Source organism: Peromyscus leucopus, chromosome 3 (genome assembly GCF_004664715.2).
Source record: "Peromyscus leucopus breed LL Stock chromosome 3, UCI_PerLeu_2.1, whole genome shotgun sequence".
In the NCBI taxonomy this organism is placed as follows: Eukaryota; Metazoa; Chordata; class Mammalia; order Rodentia; family Cricetidae; genus Peromyscus; species Peromyscus leucopus.
In genome coordinates, this window is record NC_051065.1 from 154,266,600 (window position 1) to 154,291,216 (window position 24,617).

General features: G+C 41.9%; 1 pseudogene; it reads right to left on the reverse strand.

Moving 5' to 3' along the window:
* Positions 1 to 8,402: 8,402 nt before the first annotated feature.
* Positions 8,403 to 9,360, reverse strand: LOC114689682 (annotated as a pseudogene).
* Positions 9,361 to 24,617: the final 15,257 nt, after the last annotated feature.

A 24,617-nucleotide genomic window follows, 5' to 3' on the forward strand; every position in this document is an offset into this window, starting at 1 on the left:
GCTGTGCTGGGGGGAGGTCTTTTGCTCCACCCTTTGGTGTCTCTATAAATCCCCTGGGACAGAGACAGCCAGGGCCCGTTGGAAAAGTTCCCAGGCCCTCTATCTGTTTATTCCGCAATATAAATCCTTCTATCTAATATTTCCTGGTGCTTGTACTCAAGAAAACTCTGGGGAACTGTGGGGCTGGTGGGTAAATGCCCCACAAAAGGGGAATAATGTAACAGGAAAGAATAGATGGGGTGGGAGATGGGAGAAAAGTAAAGAAGAGAATATGGGGAAGGACACTAGAAGTCTTTTCTTTTAAAAACTCATGTAGAAACCTACTGCTGTAGAAGCTTCCTAAAACACACACACACACACACACACACACACACACACACACACACACACACATATATATATATATACACATATATATAAAGTGTTTAAATGGAGATACCTTATAATGAAGAAATTGGGGTGTGGGGGACAACACTCCTGCTAGATACTACGCTAGCAAATAAAATACTTGGTACCAAGAATGAATTGTTCCTACTTGAGTTATTTGCCAGTAGGGTTCCATAACTACAAACATCACCAGATATTGCCATTGCTCTTGACTGCAATCCATAAGCTGATTGTAAGACCCTACTGCTGAAAATGCTACATATTTGAGAAATCAGGCTGGTGCTCACCTGGAAGCTTTACTCCTACAGGCCAGCTTTCATAGTGGTGAAAAGCGCCATTAACAATACCAGAAGAGGAAAGCAATCATCAGTCTTACCCAGTTGTGAGTTGTAAGAACTACAATAATGACCGGCTTGGCAAGATTTGCCCACTCATGCAATGGTAGCTCAAATGTCATGGGAGTGACTGGCTGCTTTCTGATTTGATGTAGAGCCTGCTCCACAAGATGGAACCTATACTGTCATTGTTATTCTCTGTAGGGGAGAACCTACTACCATTATTTTGATAAGTGAGTGTTGTTTTAAAATAAGTCCCAATGGCTTATCTCTATACCCATTGTTCTAATTGGTGTTCTAGTGCTGTGAAGAAACACCATGACCATGGCAACTCTTCTAAAGTCTTATACCTCTCTAGAATCTGCTGTAGCACAATGGGCCCTGTTTGGCTGGGCCAATCACACAGATGTGGCCCTGCCTTCCTACTCCCCTAAGCCCCAAATTCAACTGTGTTGGCTATTTGCTGCCCTTGATTGCCTTCACAATCTGATTCTTTATCTCTTGGAATTCAGTCTTGAGTTGTGTCATCTTTTGCTGTTTTATATCCAGGAGAGACAGGACGTATGAATATTGTTACAAATGGATCTATATATAACATTTCCTGTAAAAACTGTTATTTAACAAACAGTATTAACTCAACCACAAATCCCAATGCTTTCCTTATTGTTCACCAACTATCATACATGCTGTTACCCAGTTAATCTTTCCCTGCCCTAGTATGAAGATCCAGCTATATTTGCATTAGAATGAGTTGCTAAATCTCTCTCACAGCCCAAAAGATTCATTGCTACATTCATTCATGATATTACTGCTTTAATAGCCATCATAGGATCAGCACTGCCTTGGTTCAGCAGATGCACGCCGCTAATCATGTGAACTCTTTATCTGGAAATGTTTCATTGGCATTAATTACTCAGGAATGGATGGATTGAGGACTGACAGACTAAATGGAAGTCATCCTTTTTTTATTAAGAGATTTTTCTATTCATTTTACATATCAACCACAGATTCCCCCGTCCTCCCTCTTCCCAACCCCCAGCCTTCCTACCCACCCCACCCCCGTTCCCACCTCCTCCAAGGCAAGGTCTCCCATGGGGAGTCAGCAGAGCCCAGTACACTCCATTGAGGCAGGTCCAGGCCCCTCCTCCCTGCACCAAGGCTGCACAAAGTCTCACCATAGGCATGAGGCTCCAAAAGGCCAGCTCATGCACTAGGGACAGGTTCCGGTCCCACTGCATGGGGGCCCCCCAAACAGTTCAAGCCAAACAACTGTCTCACTTATCTAGATGGCCTAGTCCAGTTCCATGGGGGTTTCTCAGCTATTGGTTCACAGTTCATGTGTTTCCACTAGTTTGGCTAGTTGTCTCTGTACTCTTTCCAATCATGGTCTCGATATCTCTTGAACATTGAATCACTCCTCTCTCTTATCTATTGGACTCCTGGAGCTTTGCCTGGCACCCAGCCGTGGATCTCTGCATCTGCTTCCATCAATCACTGGATGAGGGTTTTATGATGACAGTTAGGGTATTCAGCTATCCAATCACCAGAGTAGGTCAGCTCAGGCACCCTCTCGACCATTGCCAGTAGTCTATGGTGGAGTCATCTTTGTGGATTCCTGAGGACCTCCCTAGTACTCTGCTTCTCCCTATTCCCATGGTGCCTTCATTTATCATGGTATCTCTTTCCTTGTTCTCCCACTCCGTTCCAGATCCAGCTCGAACCTCCCACTCCCCTAAGCTCTCATTCCCCCATCCCTTGCCCTCTATTAACCCCCCATCCCCACCCCTAGCTTGCTCATGTAGATCTCATCCATTTCTCCATCACTGGGTGATCCCTGTGTCTTTCCTAGGGTCCTTCTTACTATCTAGTCTTTATCCAGACTAACCAAAAGGCAGAGAGAGAGAGAGCATCCAAATTAATAAAAATCAGAAATGAAAAGGGAGACATAACAACTGATATTGAGGAAATCCAGAGAATCATCAGATCATACTTCAAAAACCTGTACTCCACAAAACTGGAAAATCTAAAAGAGATGGACAGTTTTCTGCATAGGTAGTTCCAGGGGTTTTTACTCCACAAAACTGGAAAATCTAAAAGAGATGGACAATTTTCAGCATAGGTAGTTCCAGGGGTTTAGACCACGTTGTCATGGCAGGGAGTATGGTGTCACCCAGGCAGATATGGTGCTGGAGAGGTAGCTGAGAGATTTACATCCAGATCTGCAAGCAGTAGAAAGTGGGAGACACTGGTCCTGTCTTGGGCTTCTGGAGACCTCAAAGCCCACCCTCAGTGACACACTTCCTCTGACAACCCCACCCCTACTCTAGCAAGGTCACACCCTCTTATACTGCCACTCCCTGGTGACCAAGCACTCAAACCTATGAGCAATGGAAACCAGTCTTACTCAAACCACCATGCCCATAGATCTCAGCCCTCACCAAAGAATCTTCTTGCAATAGATGGCAATGAACACATAGACCCACAACTGGGCATCATGCACAGAATAAGAACTACAGGGTGCTCAACAACAAATGGGATATCTATAGCAAACCCCTCTTCTGAAAGTTCATGGATCATCATGGAAGAGGGTTTGGAAAGATTATGCAAGCCAGAGATGGTGGAGGACTACACATAACAGGGAAATTGTCCGTATCAACTTGATGTAGTTCTGACCTACACAAGTTCAAACGAGACAAAATCCCAGCAAGGGGGTGGTGGTGAGCTTGAAGTGCCATCCCTAGCTTAGGAGACGTTGGCAATTTGTAGATGTGGGAGGAGGGAGCGCCAGTTTTGTTTAAGGATGTGATACATGGTAGTCCAGCTGTGCTCCATTACAGACTCCACACCCAAGAATATTAGGACAGCACAAACAATATTCAATGAAAGACCAAGGGATGGGGGGTCTCGACTTCTGGACAATACATTCCAAATAGCACAAATCAAAACACAAAACAAACCCCTTTTCCTACTTTTCCTTGGATTTTAGAGCTGACTGGGCTCACCTGATGGTTCAGGTTGTTTCTGCTCAGGGGTTCTCACAAGGCTGTGATCAGCAATGGCTGGAGCTTGAGCTGGAAGTATTAAAAAACTTCCAGACAGAAACAAAGAACTGGGGTACTGCCAGCCTCTTTCCGAACCTCCACTCAGCCGCCCTGGATTATGTCTTAGATGGTGTCTTCCAAGTACTGAATGTCTTGTGTGGTGATGGCTGACTCAGAAGTGAATTTTCTGGAGGAGGAAACCAAGCAATGGATGTTTTGCTTTTTTGATATATATAAATCTAGACTTTTCTAGCATGTCACAGACTTCTACCATATCCACTCCCGAAGTCTCTGTCCTTCCCTCTTATTCTTTCTCCATAGCCTCTTTCTCACTCCCACTTCTGTCTAACTTATCAAATTCCTGTTGTTTCTTTACACAAATAAGTGTCTTTTGAAATCCATTCTTTGTACATTTTGTCTGTGACAAGGGGATGGTTGAGAGAAGGGAGCCTGCAACTTTTGCAACTGAAAGAGGTCCATGGTAGCATGTTGGAATATTGTTCCTTTCCTGTAACAATTACACAGTCATACACATTATTTTCTCAAAATGGAAACATTTTATTGGGTGATTTAAATAAAAACCACATGTACTAGACTTATACATGTTTCTTTCTCTTTTTTTCAATTACACATGTTTCTTAAATATTATAACCATGAAAAAGGAATTCTACCACCCAAAAATCTACTTTACAAATTAAGTATTGAATATGACCAAATACATAACAAGCATGTATGAAAACGCCATAATGAAGCCCAAAATTAGCACAATTAATACACACTAACACAAAATCATGTGATAAGAGAAACAGTGTTTTTACAACATTTCTTTCACATTACACATGTTCTCCAACATCATACATAAATTAATTTATATTGGGTTACTATAATACATTTTTTTCCAGTGGTCATTTTCAGATGACTTTGAAAGTGTTCTTCATGGCCATTTTTCCTGTAGCTTTAATATTTGATTTTTTTAAAGGTGAGACAATATGAGAATTTTCAAACCTGACTTACATTCAAGTAAATAAGCTAGAACAATAAAGTATTTCCGCCGGGCGGTGGTGGTGCATGCCTTTAATCCCAGCACTCAGGAGGCAGAGGCAGGTGGATCTCTGTGAGTTCGAGGCCAGCCTGGACTACCAGGTGAGTACCAGGAAAGGCACAAAGCTACACAGAGAAACCCTGTCTCGAAAAACCAAAAAAAAAAAAAAAAAAAAAAAAAAAAAAAAAAAAAAAAACATATTTCCACAGTGATTATAGTTACAGAATTTCTCCCTAGTGTGCCATCTTGTATGTCTGGAAAGTTGTAAAATAAATGAAAACTTTCTCACGTTGTACAATTAAAAGATTTCTTTCCTGAATTTCACATAGATTTCAATGAATGGATGTAATAGTTACTTTTCTCATTGGCATAATGAACACTTGACAAAAGAAACTTATAGAATGGTGGGTTTATTTTTGCTCACAGTACAGTACCAAGGTACAGTCCATCATGGAATGGAAGGCATGGAGGCAGGAGCATGAGGCAGCTGGTCACATAGCATCTGCATTCAGAAAACAGAGGAAGATGGATGCTCGTAGTCAGCTCACTTTCTCCTGATCCCTTGGATAGGTTCAGATGCAGGAGGTTGGGAATTCTAACCTGCTGGAGTCATGAGGCATTCACACTCTCATAACAGACAAAGCAAGACCAAGAGACTGGGTTTTTTTTGTTTGTTTGTTTGTTTGTTTTTTGGTTTTTTGGTTTTTTTTTTTTTTTTTTGTGTGTGTGTGTGTGTGTGTGTGTGTGTGTGTGTGTGTGTGTGTGTGTGTATTTCTCTGTCTGATTTCCAGTGCTGGAGATCAAATCCTGAGCTTCGAATCATCTACTGCTTAGCTCTAAGATGCTTCACTTAGTTCTTGAATGTGACATGGAGCCAGAATGAGGAAACATTGCAACCTATGATTGTCTGCATACCATGCTTAGATAGAGTTTACCTTGTACATGAAGATCCATCACCTGGGTCCTTCATCCAGAATTTCTATGTATGGTAGTAGCTGGTACTAGCAAACCAATCTGGTTTCTACCACATCAAGAGGTTCAACTGGGTCAAGAACATCGAGAGAATAAGGACCTGTGACAGGGGATGGTTCAAAGAAAAGATGTGCTTACCTGGACTGATTTGTGTTATCAAGGACAGAAAAACAGAGACATGGATGACATGGAACCTGTTACTTCCTCTTTAGGGCTCCTCATGTTAGGTGACAGGACTAATTTTAAAGGATAACACTACATGAAAAGAAGAACTGATTCTCTCCTGCCTGTGGGAAATTGTACTGGTTCCTACAAAGGGATCCACAATAGAACAAAGACATAGTTGCTAGGCTGTTGGAGGAAACAGACACATATGTCCCTGCAATACAAGGAAATAAGGCAGAAGCATTCCACCAGACAGCTACAGAAAGAGGCTTAAGCAATAAAATAAAGCAGAGATCAAAATAGTGTTCAGCTGGGCAAGGAGGACAGAGTGATCTGAACACAAATGGACCTGTTGGAATGTGCAGATGGGAGAAACATGTCCGGACTGAAAGAAGATGATAACGGGGTTCTGGGAAGGACTCAGACTAAGAGAAGGCTGAATTGCTATCTCCAGGGAACTCTCCCCTTTGGCCTCTCTTGAAAACAAATGGTGGTATTCAGCCCCTGTAAGTTACTGAGATGCACAAGGTTCACCTGTGACACCAGCAACCACTGGGATAAGGTCTCTCATCTACCCACACCAGTTGCTCCTCTCCATTGGATCATTTCAGAGAGTTAACTGTGGTCTCATACAATTTCACCCCAGTAGTCCAGCCAGCCATCACTAGCCAATGTGAACCAGGAAGTGTAATATTCAGATTTCCACAACTACTCTGGTCCTCAGTGAACACTCACTAAGAATGATGTTTTATTACATAAAACACTTGATATCATTTTTGTCAGTTATTTCACTCAAGCCCTAGGTTGGCTTTTGTCTTTATGATGCTTAAAGGGAAACTAGAGTTCAAATTGATTCAGTACCTTCTTCCAGTGCTTTTGTTACAGCTGACTCACATCACCTGTGCCCAGGGCAATGAAGTGGGTCAGACTCTCAATTCAAAGAGTGACTCAAGAGGTGAGAAACCCTGGGTAGTTTTCTAAGTGTATAAACCATATATCATGTGGTAAAGATGGAGTTTTTAAATTTTGTTTCACCTTGAGTCTAATGTTAGTGAGAGGAAAAGGGGAAAGCAGAAACAATCATTCACATTTAACATCAAAAACTGTCTTTGTGGCTTAAAGGGCTCCAACAGGAAGAGGTGGAGGAAAATAGAAGGAGTGGGTTAGTTTCTTGGGGACCAGAAGTCATGTGAAGCAATTCTTGAGTCATGCAATCCTCAAAATGTTATGGGGTCCACACATATCCCTTCAATTCTAAGTGTGATGTCCACATAGATGCTATATATCCAAAGAAAAGAAAGGCGTTTCCATACAGCTGTGAGACTAAGGCTCAGGGGCATTTCTGTCCTCTTAAAGGGTTTTGTTTCTCCGATAATACAGTAGTGTATCTTCCTGGGGTCAGGCCCAGGGACCCCATTTCTCAGGCTTAGAGTCCAGTGAGCCCACGTTCAACCACACTATTCCATCAGTCAATGTCGGTTGACCAGTGCTCTGAGGTCATCTACAAAGACAATATCTTCAATTGTGGGCATATTTGACAAGAAGATTTACCAGGACAAGGGTGTTTTCCTGCCTTGTTACCTATTCAGCTTGTCTCATGATCGATCAATAGCTTCGTTTCACCTTAGTGCTAAGATGGATGCCTGACCTTGTCCATAAATTAATCTCAAAAATGTTATCATCGAAGTTAGACTTCTTTCCACATAGAAGAAATTTCTCCTGAATTGTTTGCATTTCCCCAGCATAGTGATCAACATGACAACTCTAGTCTGCTTCTAAAGTTCCTCTGGCCCTTTGTTGGTCCTTCAGTTTGGGGGCTTCAACTGAAATCAATGAAATTTTGATTTCAATGGCAAATGAATGGGGACTTTTGATTTCAATGCTTTTCATCAGGGTGAAAACTAGAGGTCTAACAATGTCTGCTTATATACAAATGTTCTCCATGGAAAACAAATGTAGTGAGTGGTGTTAAATAATTTATTAATATCATGATAGTTATTGTTTATGCATCATTCACATTTTGGTATGATAATCACATAAACCTGTTGTCGACTACATTTTATGTTCTTGGTACTCATGAATTTAATTCTCCATTCCCAACTCTATTCTCAAAGTCTTTCTTTCTTTCTCCATTACTACAAGAGGATGTGTGAAACCATGACTTCCCAGACCCAACATATATCAAATAAATGCATGGATAATTTGAGACACTTTGCTGAAAAGGTAACACCTATGTAATATGTATGAGGCTTTGGTTTTAATTGCCACCAAAGCAGATACAGGAAGACTTACATCACAAGATTATTAAAGCCTTCAGATGGAATTACTGGACAAGTCAGCCATCATTTTAAAAACAAACAAGTAGAATTTGAAAGAAACAACATGCCGGATGATTTATATAGAACATTTATATTAAAATGGAGTCAGACTAAATCAAGAGGAAGGTGCATTCTTCCTATGTTATCTGTGCAGTATGACCCTGGACAGTGCATCCCTCAACGCCTGGTGGACCTGCTTGTTGCGCAGAGTGTAGATGACAGGATACAGGAGCGGCGTCACCACCGTGTTCACGAGAGCAGCCTCTCTGTTGGTGTCCAGCCTGCTTGACTGCTTCGGTTTCACGTATATAAACACACAGCTGTCGTACATCAGCGAGAGGACCATGAGGTGTGAGGAGCAAGTGGAGAAAGCTTTCTGTCGATCCCTGGCTGATGGGAGACGCACGATCGTGACTACTATATTGCTGTATGCAAAAATGGCTATAAGAAGGGTTGCAAAAAGCACAATTAAAGCAAGATTAAAAAACAGCATTTCGATAGACCTGGTTTCTGAACAGGAGAGATTTGCCAGTGGTCCAAAATCACAGAAAAAGTGAGGAATAACATTGGGGCCACAGTAAAATGACTGGGAAAGCATTACAACTGGAACAGCCATGAAGAGGAATCCCAGAACTAAACAGACAGCAACGAGAAAGAAGCACATCCTTGGGCTCATGATGGTGGGATAATGCAGAGGTTTGCAGATGGCCAGATACCGGTCCAGAGACAACACAGCCAGAAGGAAAAAAAACCGTTGCCCCCAGGAAAAGACAGGCAAAGGCTTGTGTGAAGCAGGCTACAAAGGAAATCCTTTGCCTCCCTGAAAGAAAGATGGCTAGCAGCTGCGGGATAACGGTAGTGATGAAACAACACTCCACAAAGGAGAAACTGCTGAGGAAGAAGTACATGGGTGTCTGTAAGCGCTGGTCCTGGCAGGTGATGGTGATTATGAGCATGTTGCCCATGAGGGAAGCCAAGTAGGCCAGCAAGTGTACCAGGAAAAGGAGGACCCCCAGATGCTCGGCTGCAGGGAACCCCTCAAGGATAAACTCCTGGACCGCTGTCCCATTCCTTGCTTCCTCTGCCATCATCATTTCCATTTCTTCAGCCTGTCCCTGAGGGCTTTTGCAGAACTGTGACTGAAAGGTGGAGAACTGTGTGTTACTTAAACTGTGAATGACGTGGGAAGGCAATGGACTGTGTAAACAGTGCATTCAATATGGCATTGTGCCCACTGTTAAGGAAAAATAACTGACATTAAGTGATGACTGTCTTTACATTGCATGTACCCTGAAATACTAGCTGTAGAAAAATTGCATGTGCCACACACACCTTCATTAAGGATAATGTCATTCAACAGTGTTGGTGATTTTCCCATGTGGTTCACTGCCTACTTGGAACAAGGTTACACTCTTTTATCTATTTAGTCATAATACATATTTCTGGCAAAATAGCTTTCATGTCATACAGGCACAGATAAATATTGCAAAAGGAAAATTACACCTTAAAAATCAACCCAGAGCTGGGGGTGTAGCTTGGAGGTAGTGTACCTTCTTAACATGTGTGAAATGAAAGAAAACGAAACAAGCCAGACAAAACAAAATCTAAGTCATAGGTACAAGAGAGATGGCTCAGCAGGTAAGGGCATTTGATGCTTATGCAGAGGACCTGGGGTCAGTTCCCAGAACCCACATATTAACTCTCAATCATCCGTAACTCCAGTTCCAGGGAACCCATGCCCTCTTCTGACCTCTGAGAACACCAGGAATGCAGGTTATATACATATACTCATGAAAGCAAAATATTCAATACACATAAAATAAAAACAAATCTTCAAAATTTTTAACTTACGAAGCCATTCACCCCACAAAATATATTCACTCATCGTACCTTAGCCTTTGTTTCCATGTTTAGCCATATTATCATTAGCAAAATATCCTGGGGTCTCGTAGAACCATCTGCAGTCCTAAGAAGTGAATTAGATTAGAAGAGGCACATAATTAACTCCACTTGGATTGCCAAAGGTTCATGTCTGGCTGCTCTCAACTAGAGCCCCAGATCGACAGTGAAAGAGAAGTATTTCCCCTCCATCCCGTGCTTGATGGTTAGTCCAGGGGGGAAATTCTATCAACTGATCTGCTTAGTCCAGACATTTAAGGATGTCCAGGATGCTGGGCACGTGGCCAGCAGGTGAAGTGATTGCTATCCAAGTGTGAGTTCAGATTCCCAGCACCCTTGTAAAAAGCCAGGAGTGGTAAAGCACATCTATAACTCCGGCATCGGTTGGGGCAAAGACAGGCAGATCCCAGGGGCCCACTGGCTGGGTTAGCCAGCTCAGTTGAAACAACCAAATACTCTCACTCTTGTTATCAGAGCCGTAGAGAAACTCAGTGGAAGACAAACACCGCTGCCGTTTACAGCAAGCAAATGGCAAGAGGCTCCACTCACACTGAGGACACACCCCTGCCGCAACACTCACACTGAGGACACACCCCTGCCGCAACACTCACACTGAGGACACACCCCTGCCACAACACTCACACTGAGGACACACCCACCCCTGCCACAACACTCACACTGAGGACACGCCCCTGCCACAACACTCACACTGAGGACACGCCGCTGCCACAGGCAGCCACAACAACCAGAACTCTGCTATTTTCACTCTCAGGAAAAATTCAACACATTGATCTAAAACATGTGTAAATAAACAAACGTTCATAATTTTCAAGAGATAAACTCAACATGTGCATTACATCCTAGTTCTTCTCCATTCAGTTAACAGCCTGAGAACTGGATAAATCCAAACTTAGATCTCAGTTGGACATCTTACATGGTGACACCATGGGAAAACAAGGACACACATCTCATTGTTCTCTGAGAAGTGGGAAATGAGTTCCCCTGGAATTCCCAAAAAGCTTTCGTGAGCCTCCAGGCCCCCACATCCCATCCTATCTTGCATGCTCCAGCATCAGCAAGCACCCCCGCTGCTCCAGTCAGGATACAAGGCAAATGACTCATCACTCAAAATACCATACAAAAATAGAGTCTACAGAGATAGTGTTTCTCTGAAGTGCTTTCCAAGGCACCGGATCTGCTATTCCCACCACCACCACCACCACTGCCACCCAACACGTACATGTTCCCAGATTGAGAAGGATACTTACACCACCAGGAGCAGAAATGAAAGGGACAGGAATTTGTCCCAACATATGCTTAACATTGAACTGTCTCTTGATACTAATCAAGGTCTACCAGGTCCAGTGGGTGGCACCAAGAGACACTAAGTATCATTAGTAGATGGAACAAAGCCATCTACAGACCTGTGTCACTCTAGGATCCCTCATGATTGTAATTTAACATGGTTGTGAATGGAATATCACTCAATTAATAGTAATAATAATAGTAAATTTGTATAATGTATTATTGTATCTGATAATATACAATGAATAGTAAATATAATGGTTGTCCTTTCATTGTGTACAAAAATATAATATGCGCTACCAAATGTCTTCTTGAAAATATTTTAAAATGAAGTACATATAATCCCCAAAGTTCATTAATTTCCAAATTGCATAATATTGTTAATGTAGGAGTGAAAGGTCAAATGGAGCTAGCTAATATGGCACATGCTTATAATCCATGTATTCATGTGACTAAGGCAGGAGCTTGAGGCCAGCCTGAGATTCACAGTGAATCCAAGCCAGCCAGGACTGGATAGCTAGATAGCACGCCTTGATTTCTTTTTTAAAAGTCACATAGAGAACTGGATCATTGGACCACTCTATAAGTCAGATTTCTCTAGAGAAAGAGCAGTAAAAGAATCAACACTTGTTACACAGAGAAGTCACTAGATTGGCTCACACAATACGTGTGAGTAGCTCCACAATGGCTGGCTTCACACTAGAGGCTGAGAACCAGGATGTGCTCAGTCTACCATACCTGTTGCCTTTGCAGTTCTAATTTGGTGCTGTGAAAGCCTGGAGAATTCCTGGAGACCTGTTGGTCTTCAGTCCACATTGGAAAGCTGCTGAAGCTGAGTTCTGAAGTACACCCAGCTGTGTGACAACAGGGTGGATGTATTCACCAGCAAGAGGTGAAGGAAAGCAGCCCAAAGAACTGCTTTTCCTTCCGTCCTCTTTGTATATTGGCTAACACCAGAAGATGCTAAAGGCTCTTCCTCTCTCAGTGAAAACAGAAAATATCCCCACAAAGCTACCCAGAGGTACGATTCTTAGTAGATTCCAGATCCAAACATGTTGACATAAAAAAAATTAACCTCTAAAAGTCCACCTTTTGTCAAGATAACACCCAATAAAATCTTACATCATGTTTAACTTCCAAAGGAAGACAGCAACAATATCATAACCACATCTAACATAACACAAATATCCCATTATCCTGGCTAGTTTTATGTCAACTTGACACAAGCTAGAGGGAACCTCAACTGAGAAAATGCCCCCACCAGACTGGCCTCTTGTCTGTGGAACATTTTCTTGATCGATGATTGATATAGGAGAGGTCCAGCTCACTGTGGGGCATGCACACCTGAGCTGATGGTCCTGAGTACTATTTAAAAAAAAAAAGTAGGCTGAACAAGCCAGTAAGCAGCACTCCTCCATGGCTTCTGCTTCAGTTCTTGCCTTTCAGGTTCTTCCCTCAGTTATGAACTGTTACCTGGAGATATAAGACAAAACAAACCTTTTCCTTTACAAGTTACCACTGCCATGGTATTTTGTCACAGCAATAAAACCATGACTAAGACAGGAATTGATACCAGGAATGGGGTATTACTTGTAACAAACCTGACTGAGTCTTTTGGGAGAACTGTGGAATTTTTGAGTTGAAAAAGCCACTGAGTGGGTACTCAGAGCTTGGTGGAGTATTCTAAAGGAACATAGAAGATATTGTTGAGAGCAGTGCAGAACAAGGAAGCCTAGCTTGTGGTGTTTCAAAGAGAAGTCTGAGAGTTCCTTAAAAGCTTTATCAGGGCAGTTGATTCTTTAAATTAAGAACTACTAAAGTGAAACCTCTGCTTTACTGAGACAATTGATACTTGTCAGCTGGGCTAAAGAATCAGCTCTTATTAAGAAGAGACCAGAATCATTAAGATGAAGAAGTCTCTGGGAAGTGTTTCCTCAATTAGCACACAGACTTGTGTTCAGAAGTGGCTAAATTTGCACCTCATGCTACCAATAGAATATGTAGCATAAGAATCACCCAGATGATACTGATTTTGAAGGCATGAAGGGTCATGGAGATCAGCTGAAGTTGGCACAATGTGGTAGGTTTCCTGAAGAGAGCCCAGGAGAGGCTCTTGGAGAAGGTGCCCAGTTGCAGTGGAGACCACCATGCTTTGGAGATGCCACTTCATGGGACAATTGCCAAGGGCAGAAGCAGCTGTTGAGTAGAGGTATCTGTGCCTGGAGAAAGCTGCATGTTCTGTAGATGGCAGAGCTGATAAATGATGTCTTGGGAGACATAGGATTGTCTTTGGTACCAGACATCAAGCACCAGACCTTTTATATTGTTGAGAGTTAAGTTTTCTTTAATTTGATTGTGACTGAGTCCTAGTTCTTCTCTCTTAGAATAATTTAACTTGTTTTTAATCTTACAGGATACCTGATTAAAAGAGACTTTAGAATTTAGAGAGACTTCAAAATTTTAGTGAGGCTTTGGATTTTTCCATAATATTTATATTATTTATTGGGAACTTCACATCCTGAACACCCAGCACCCTCACTTACAAGTCCTCCCAGATCTGCACCCTCCCAACCCTTAGGAGCTCCCCACCAAAAAAAGAAGAAAAAGAAAACAAGTCTAATTTGTGTTGCCCATGTACTCACTGGAGTGTGGTCAAACTTCTGGTGCTAGCCCATTAAAGAAAACTGAGTCCCCCAACTCACACCCCTGCCAGAAGCCATCAATTATGGAGAACTACATTTCAGCATCCTTATCACAATTCACACGAGTTCTCTTTGATCACTTTCTGTCTAAACTGTTCCTTTTTTTGGCAGGAGGCAGGGATGGGTAGGGTTTATCACAGAAGCCTTCCATGTCTCTCTCAACTGTGAGTCTGCAGTCATTGATACCATGGCAAAGGTAGCTTCCTTGTCCTTTACAGTCAGCAGGAGCACAGGTCTCTGGTAACAGTGTGGCCACAGACATCCACATGGTCTCCAGTGTCAGCACATGTCAAGGACCTCAGCATAATCTCTGTGGCAGTACAGACCATGGACATCAACATGGCCCTCTGCTTCCTCACAGGCCATGGATACCATCACAACTCCCAGCAGCAGCACAGGCCCTTGGCATCCCTATGACCTCAGACATCAATATGTCTCTCCACCCAGTAGCTACATGCCCACAGATGTCAGTATGGCTTCAGGTGACAGCTCAGGCCATGGAAAGCCACATGGCCTTCAGTGGTAACATGGCCATGACATCTATACAGACTCCTACTGGAGTAGGACCATGGACCCAAACATGGTCCTCAGCAGCAACATGAACTCAACATCACCATGGCCTCAAGTGACAGTGTAGGCCACTCAGATCATCTTGCCCCTTATGGCAGCATGGCCCATGGCATCAACATGGATTCGGTGAGATTTTGGATATTTTAGAGAAACTTGGAACTTTGAAAGCAACTTTGAATATCTTAACACTAAACTTTTCAAGTGTTTAAATTTTAAAGACTGGGCCGGGCGTGGTGGCCCACACCTTTAATCCCAGCACTCAGGAGGCAGAGCCAGGCGGATCTCTGTGAGTTCGAGGCCAGTCTGGGCTACCAAGTGAGTTCCAGGAAAGGCGCAAAGCTACACAGAGAAACCCTGTCTCGAAAAAACCAAAAAAAAAAAAAAAATTTAAAGACTGTGGACTTTTAAAAGTAGGACTGTTTTATATTGTGATTTTTTAATCTTAAGTTTTTGCCCTTTTATTGAAAATAGATTCTTTTTTTCATACAAGATACCCTGATTACAGTTTTCCCTCGCTTTGCTCCTCCCAGTCCCCCCTTCCCTTCTATCCAGATCCACTCCCCTTCTGTCGCTCATTAGAAAAATAACAGGCTTCTAAGAGATAAAACAAAATATAGCAAAATAAAATATAATAAGAACAAAAAACCATCACATCAAGGTTGGCCAAGGCAATATATTGTGATATTAACATGTCATCTTGGGACAAATGAGAAAGAAAGGTTCAAGTTGAATATTGATGTGATTGAGGATCAAATTCACAAGGAGTTAATTGTGCTGCCTCATTTATTCCACATGATACAAGCTAAAGCTTTCTGAGAGGAAAACACAACTGGGAAAATTCTTCCAAAAGATTGGCCTGTAGCAAGCTGTGGTGCATTTTCCTAATCAGTGACTGATGTCAGAGGTCCAGCCCATGTAGGTTGTGCCATTCCTTGTAGGTGACCCCGGGCTGTATAAGAAAGCAGGCTGAGCAAGCCATGGAGAGAATGCCTTTAAGCAACATCCCTCCATGGCCTCTGTTGCAGTTCATGCCTCCAGATTCCTACCTTAGTTCCTGCCCTGATGTCTCTCAGTTGTAAACTGAAATAAACCATTTCTTCTCTACTTGCTTTTGGTCAAGGTCATAGTATTTCATCACAGCAATAGAAACCATACCTAATGCACAAATCTTGGACATATACCCAAAGACTCTATATCCTACTAAGATACTTTCTCACCAGCGATTATTGCTGCTCTTTCACAATAGCCAGTAGGAAGCAATATAGATGACCATTGACTGATGAATGGATAATGAAAATGTGATACATTTACACTACAGAATACTATTCAGTTGACTAAAAAAATAAAATTATGAAATTCACAGGTAAATGGATGGAGCTGGAAAAAATCATCCCAAGTGAGCTAACCCGGACCTAGAAAAAAAACATTACATGTTTCCTCTCTTTGTGTATATTAGTTTTGAAAGTTTAGATATGTGTGTTTGTTTGGAATACCCATAAGAATTAGAAATGTAGAAAAGGGCAATGGGAAAGGGAGACAGTGGTTTAAAAGGTTAAAGGGTCAGGGAGCCTGTTTTTTGGGTTCCTCATGGCTTTACCCAGCAGGTCTGCATAGAGAGGATGATTAGGACCAGGGCCTGAGTGCAGGTGTCTGAGATGGTCTGCACTTGGCTGTGCTGGGGGGAGGTCTTTTGCTCCACCCTTTGGCATCTCTATAAATCCCCTGGGACAGAGACAGCCAGGGCCCGTTGGAAAAGTTTCCAGCCCTCTCGAGGCTGTCCTTTATTTTCTATCTGTTTATCTCTGCAATATAAATCCTTCTATCTAATATTTCCTGGTGCTCGCACTCAAGAAAACTCTGGGAACTGTGGGGTTGGTGGGTAAATGCCCCACAAAAGGGGAATAATGGAACAGGAAAGAATAGATGGAGTGGGAGATGGGAGAAAACTAATGAAGAGAATATGGGGAAGGACACTAGAAGTCTTTTCTTTAAAAACTCATGTGGAAACCTACTGCTGTAGAAGCTTCCTAAAACATATACATATACACACACATACATATATATAAAGTGTTTAAATGGAGATACCTTATAATGAAGAAATTGGGGTGTGGGGGACAATACTCCTGCTAGATACTATGCTAGCAAATAAAATACTTGGTACCAAGAATGAATTGTTCCTACTTGAGTTATTTGCCAGTAGGGTTCCATAACTACAAACATCACCAGATATTGCCATTGCTCTTGACTGCAATCCATAAGCTGATTGTAAGTCCCTATTGCTGAAAATGCTACATATTTGAGAAATCAGGCTGGTGCTCACCTGGAAGCTTTATTCCTACAGGCCAGCTTTCATAGTGGTGAAAAGCGCCATTAACAATACCAGAAGAGGAAAGCAATCATCAGTCTTACCCAGTTGTGAGTTGTAAGAACTACAATAATGACCGGCTTGGCAAGATTTGCCCACTCATGCAATGGTAGCTCAAATGTCATGGAGTGACTGGCTGCTTTCTGATTTGATGTAGAGCCTGCTCCACAAGATGGAACCTATACTGTCATTGTTATTCTCTGTAGGGGAGAACCTACTACCATTATTTGATAAGTGAGTGTTGTTTTAAAATAAGTCCCAATGGCTTATCTCTATACCCATTGTCTAATTGGTGTTCTAGTGCTGTGAAGAAACACCATGACCATGGCAACTCTTCTAAAGCTTATACCTCTCTAGAATCTGCTGTAGCACAATGGCCCTGTTTGGCTGGCCAATCACACAGATGTGGCCCTGCCTTCCTACTCCCTAAGCCCCAAATTCAATTGTGTCGGCTATTGCTGCCCTTGATTATACTAACTTAAATTGCCTTCACAATCTGATTCTTTATCTCTTGGAATTCAGTCTTGAGTTGTGTCATCTTTGCTGTTTTATATCCAGGAGAGACAGACGTATGAATATGTTACAAATGATCTATATATAACATTCCTGTAAAAACTGTTATTTAACAAATAGTATTAACTCTACCACAAATCCAATGCTTCCTTATTGTTCATCAACCATCATACATGCTGTACCCAGCTAATCTTTCCCTGCCCTAGTATGAAGATCCAGCTATATTTGCATTAGAATGAGTTGCTAAATCTCTCTCACAGCCCAAAAGATCATTGCTACACTCATCTTGATATTACTACTTTAATAGCCATCATAGGATCAGCACTGCTTGGTTCAGCAGATGCACACCGCTAATCATGTGAACTCTTATCTGGAAATGTTTCATTGGCATTAATTACTCAGGAATGATGGATTGAGGACTGACAGACTAAATGGAAGTCATCCTTTTTTTATTAAAGATTTTTCTATTCATTTTACATATCAACCACAGATTCCCCGTCCTCCCTCTCCCAACCCCAGCCTCCTACCCACCCCACCCCCGTTCCCACCTCCTCCAAGCAAGGTCTCCATGGGAGTCAGCAGAGCCCAGTACACTCCGTTGAGGAGGTCCAAGCCCCTCCTCCCTGCACCAAGGCTGCACAAAGTGTCTCACCATAGGCATGAGGCTCCAAAAGCCAGCTCATGCACTAGGGACAGGTTCCGTCCCACTGCATGGGGCCCCCCAAACAGTTCAAGCCAAACAACTGTCTCACTTATCTAGATGCCTAGTCCGGTTCCATGGGGTTTCTCAGCTATTGGTTCACAGTTCATGTGTTTCCACTAGTTTGGCTAGTTGTCTCTGTACTCTTTCCAATCATGGTCTCAATATCTCTTGCTCATTGAATCCCTCCTCTCTCTATCTATTGGGCTCCTGAGCTTTGCCTGGCACCCAGCCGTGATCTCTGCATCTGATTCCATCAATCACTGGATGAGGGTTTATGATGTCAGTTAGGGTATTCAGCCATCCAATCACCAGAGTAGGTCAGCTCAGGCACCCTCTCGACCATTGCAGTAGTCTATGTGGAGTCATCTTTTGATTCCTGAGACCTCCCTAGTACTCTGCTTCTCCCTATTCCCATGGTGCCTTCATTTATCATGGTATCTCTTCCTGTTCTCCCACTCCATTCCAGATCCAGCTCGAACCTCCCACTCCCCTAAGCTCTCATTCCCTCATCCCTTGCCCTCTATTAACCCCCCACCCCCACCCTAATTGCTCATGTAGATCTCATCCATTTCTCCATCACTGGTGATTCTGTGTCTTCCTAGGGTCCTCTTACTATCTGGTCTTATCCAGACTAACCAAAAGGCAAGAGAAAGAAGAGAGAAAAGAAGAAGAAAGAAAAGAGAAATCCAAATAATAAAAATCAGAAATGAAAAGGGAACATAACAACTGATATGAGAAATCCAGAAATCATCAATCATACTTCAAAAACCTGTACTCCACAAAACTGGAAAATCTAAAAGAATGACAGTTTCTGCATAGTAGTCCAGGTTTACTCCACAAAACTGGAAATCTAAAAGAGGACAATTTCAGCATAGGTAGTTCAGGGGTTTAGACCACGTTTCATGCAGAGTATGTCACCCAGCAATATGTCTGGAAGTAGCTAGATTTTACATCCAATCTGCAAGCATAAAGAAGAACACGGTCCTCTTGGCTTCTGAACCTCAAAGCCCACCCTCATGACACATTCTCCGACAACCCCACCCCTACTCTAGCAAGTCATCGCCCTCTATATCCACTCCCTGTACCAAGCACTCAAACCTATGATGCCAATGGAAACCAGCTTACTCAAACCACCACCCCATAATCTCACCCTCACCAAAGAATCTTCTTGCAATAGATCAAATAACACATAGACTCACAACTTGCATCATGCACAGAATAAGAACTACAGGGCTCAACAACAAATGGGATATCTATAGCAAACCCTCTTTGAAGTTCATGATCACCATGAAGAGTTTGAAAATATAGCAAGCCAGAGATGTGGAGACTACACATAACAGGGAAATTGTCCGTATCAACTGATGTAGTTCTGACCTACACAAGTTCAAACCAGACAAAATCCCAGCAAGGGGTGGTGTTTGAGCATGAAGTGCCATCCAGCTTTAGGAATGTTGCAATTTGTTGATGTGGGAGGAGGGAGCGGCCAGTTTTCGTTTAAGGATGTGATACATGGGTAGTCAGCTGTGCTCCACTACAGACTCCACACCAAGAGTATTAGGACAGCACAAACAATATTCAATGACAGACCAAGGGATGGGGGTCTCGACTTCTGACAATACATTCCAAATAGCAAAATCAAAACACAAAACAAACCCCTTTTCCTACTTTTCCTCGGATTTGAGAGCTGACTGGGCTCACCTGATGGTTCAGGTTGTTTCTACTCAGGGGTTCTCACAAGGCTGTGATCAGCAATGGCTGGAGCTTGAGCTGGAAGTATTAAAAAACTTCCAGACAGAAACAAAGAACTGGGGTACTGCCAGCCTCTTTCCGAACCTCCACTCAGCCACCCTGGATTATGTCTTAGATGGTGTCTTCCAAGTACTGAATGTCTTGTGTGGTGAGGCTGACTCAGAAGTGAATTTTCTGGAGGAGGAAACCAAGCAATGGATGTTTTGCTTTTTTGATATATATAAATCTAGACTTTTCTAGCATGTCACAGACTTCTACCATATCCACTCCCGAAGTCTCTGTCCTTCCCTCTTATTCTTTCTCCATAGCCTCTTTCTCACTCCCACTTCTGTCTAACTTATCAAATTCCTGTTGTTTCTTTACACAAATAAGTGTCTTTTGAAATCCATTCTTTGTACATTTTGTCTGTGACAAGGGGATGGTTGAGAGAAGGGAGCCTGCACCTTTTGCAACTGAAAGAGGTCCATGGTAGCATGTTGGAATATTGTTCCTTTCCTGTAACAATTACACAGTCATACACATTATTTTCTCAAAATGGAAAAATTTTATTGGGTGATTTAAATAAAAATCACATGTACTAGACTTATACATGTTTCTTTCTCTTTTTTTCAATTACACATGTTTCTTAAATATTATAACCATGAAAAAGGAATTCTACCACCCAAAAATCTACTTTACAAATTAAGGATTGAATATGACCAAATACATAACAAGCATGTATGAAAACGCCATAATGAAGCCCAAAATTAGCACAATTAATACACACTAACACAAAATCATGTGATAAGAGAAACAGTGTTTTTACAACATTTCTTTCACATTACACATGTTCTCCAACATCATACATAAATTAATTTATATTGGGTTACTATAATACATTTTTTTCCAGTGGTCATTTTCAGATGACTTTGAAAGTGTTCTTCATGACCATTTTTCCTGTAGCTTTAATATTTGATTTTTTTAAAGGTGAGACAATATGAAATTTTCAAACCTGACTTACATTCAAGTAAATAAGCTAGAACAATAAAGTATTTCGCCGGGCGGTGGTGGCGCATGCCTTTAATCCCAGCACTCAGGAGCAGAGGCAGGTGGATCTCTGTGAGTTCGAGGCCAGCCTGGACTACCAAGTGAGTCCCAGGAAAGGTGCAAAGCTACACAGAGAAACCCTGTTCGAAAAACCAAAAAAAAAAAAAAAAAAAAAGTATTTCCACAGTGATTATAGTTACAGAATTTCTCCTAGTGTGCCATCTTGTATGTCTGGAAAGTTGTAAAATAAATGAAAACTTTCTCACGTTGTACAATTAAAAGATTTCTTTCTGAATTTCACATAGATTTCAATGAATGTATGTAATAGTTACTTTTCTCATTGGCATAATGAACACTTGACAAAAGAAACTTATAGAATGGTGGGTTTATTTTTGCTCACAGTACAGTACCAAGGTACAGTCCATCATGGCATGGAAGGCATGGAGGCAGGAGCATGAGGCAGCTGGTCACATTGCATCTGCATTCAGAAAACAGAGGAAGATGGATGCTTGTAGTCAGCTCACTTTCTCCTGATCCCTTGGATAGGTTCAGATGCAGGAGGTTGGGAATTCTAACCTGCTGGAGTCATGAGGCATTCACACTCCATAACGGACAAAGCAAGACCAAGAGACTGGGTTTTGTTTGTGTTGTTTGTTTTGTTTTTTGTTTGTTTGTGTGTGTGTGTGTGTGTGTGTGTGTGTGTATTTCTCTGTCTGATTTCCGTGCTGGAGATCAAATCCTGAGCTTCGAATCATCTACTGCTTAGCTCTAAGATGCTTCACTTAGTTCTTGAATGTGACATGGAGCCAGAATGAGGAAACATTGCAACCTATGATTGTCTGCATACCATGCTTAGATAGAGTTTACCTTGTACATGAAGACCCATCACCTGGGTCCTCCATCCAGAATTTCTATGTATGGTAGTAGCTGGTACTAGCAAACCAATCTGGTTTCTACCACATCAAGAGGTTCAACTGGGTCAAAACATCGAGAGAATAAGGACCTGTGACAGGGGATGGTTCAAAGAAAAGATGTGCTTACCTGGACTGATTTGTGTTATCAAGGACAGAAAACAGAGACATGGTGACATGGAACCTGTTACTTCCTCTTTAGGCTCCTCATGTTAGGTGACAGGACTAATTTTAAGGGATAACACTACATGAAAGAAGAACTGATTCTCTCCTGCCTGTGGGAAATTGTACTGGTTCCTACAAAGGGATCCACAATAGAACAAAGACATAGTTGCTAGGCTGTTGGAGGAAACAGACACATATGTCCCTGCAATACAAGGAAATAAGGCAGAGGCATTCCACCAGACAGCTACAGAAAGAGGCTTAAGCAACAAAATAAAGCAGAGATCAAAATAGTTTCAGCTGGCAAGGAGGACAGAGTGATCTGAACACAAATGGACCTGTTGGAATGTGCAGATGGGAGAAACATGTCCGGACTGAAAGAAGATGATAACGGGGTCTGGGAAGGACTCAGACTAAGAGAAGGCTGAATTGCTATCTCCAGGGAACTCTCCCCTTTGGCCTCTCTTGAAAACAAATGGTGGTATTCAGCCCTGTAAGTTACTGAGATGCACAAGGTTCACCTGTGCACCAGCAACCACTGGGATAAGGTCTCTCATCTACCCACACCAGTTGCTCCTCTCCATTGGATCATTTCAGAGAGTTAACTGTGGTCTCATACAATTTCACCCAGTAGTCCAGCCAGCCATCACTAGCCAATGTGAACCAGGAAGTGTAATATTCAGGTTTCACAACTACTCTGGTCCTCAGTGAACACTCACTAAGAATGATGTTTATTACATAAAACACTTGATATCATTTTTGTCAGTTATTTCACTCAAGCCCTAGGTTGGCTTTTGTCTTTATGATGCTTAAAGGGAAACTAGAGTTCAAATTGATTCAGTACCTTCTTCCAGTGCTTTTGTTACAGCTGACTCATATCACCTGTGCCCAGGGCAATGAAGTGGGTCAGACTCTCAATTCAAAGAGTGACTCAAGAGGTGAGAAACCCTGGGTAGTTTTCTAAGTGTATAAACCACATATCATGTGGTAAAGATGGAGTTTTTAAATTTTGTTTCACCTTGAGTCTAATGTTAGTGAGAGGAAAAGGGGAAAGCAGAAACAATCATTCACATTTAACATCAAAAACTGTCTTTGTGGCTTAAAGGGCTCCAGCAGGAAGAGGTGGAGGAAAATAGAAGGAGTGGGTTAGTTTCTTGGGACCAGAAGTCATGTGAAGCAATTCTTGAGTCATGCAATCCTCAAAATGTTATGGGGTCCACACATATCCCTTCAATTCTAAGTGTGATGTCCACATAGATGCTATATATCCAAAGAAAAGAAAGGCGTTTCCATACAGCTGTGAGACTAAGGCTCAGGGGCATTTCTGTCCTCTTAAAGGGTTTTGTTTCTCCGATAATACAGTAGTGTATCTTCCTGGGTCAGGCCCAGGGACCCATTTTCTCAGGCTTAGAGTCCAGTGAGCCCACGTTCAAGCCACACTATTCCATTCAGTCAATGTCGGTTGACCAGTCTTCTGGAGCGTCATCTACAAAGACAATATACTTCAATTGTGGGCATATTTGACAAGAAGATTTACCAGGACAAGGGTGTTTTTCCTGCCTTGTTTACCTATCAGCTTGTCTCATGATCGAATCAATAGCTTCGTTTCACCTTAGTGCTAAGATGGTATGCTGACCTTGTCCATACAATTAATCTCAAGAATGTTATCATCGAAGTTAGACTTCTTTCCACATAGAAGAAATTTCTCCTGAATTGTTTGCATTTCCCCAGCATAGTGATCAACATGACAACTCTAGATCTGCTTCTAAAGTTCCTCTGCCCTTTGTTGGTCCTTCAGTTTGGGGGCTTCAACTGAAATCAATGAATTTTGATTTCCAATGGCAAATGAATGGGACTTTGATTTCAATGCTTTCATCAGCGTGAAAAACTAGAGGTCTAACAAGTTCTGCTTATATACAAATGTTCTCCATGGAAAACAAATGTAGTGAGTGGTGTTAAATAATTTATTAATAATCATGATAGTTATTGTTTATGCATCATTCACATTATTGGTATGATAATCACATAAACCGTGTTGTCAGACTACAGTTTTATTTCTTGGTACTCATGAATTTAATCTCCATTCCCAACTCTATTCTCAAAGTCTTTCTTTCTTTCTCCATTACTACAAAGAGGATGTGTGAAACCATGACTTCCCAGACCCAACATATATCAAATAAATGCATTGGATAATTTGAGACACTTTGCTGAAAAGGTAACACCTATGTAATAATGTATGAGGCTTTGGTTTTAATGCCTCACCAAAGCAGATACAGGAAGACTTACATCACAAGATTATTAAAGCCTTCAGATGGAATTACTTGACAAGTCAGCCATCATTTTAAAAACAAACAAGTAGAATTTGAAAGAAACAACATGCCGATGATTTATATAGAACATTTATATTAAAATGGAGTCAGACTAAATCAAGAGGAAGTGCATTCTTCCTATG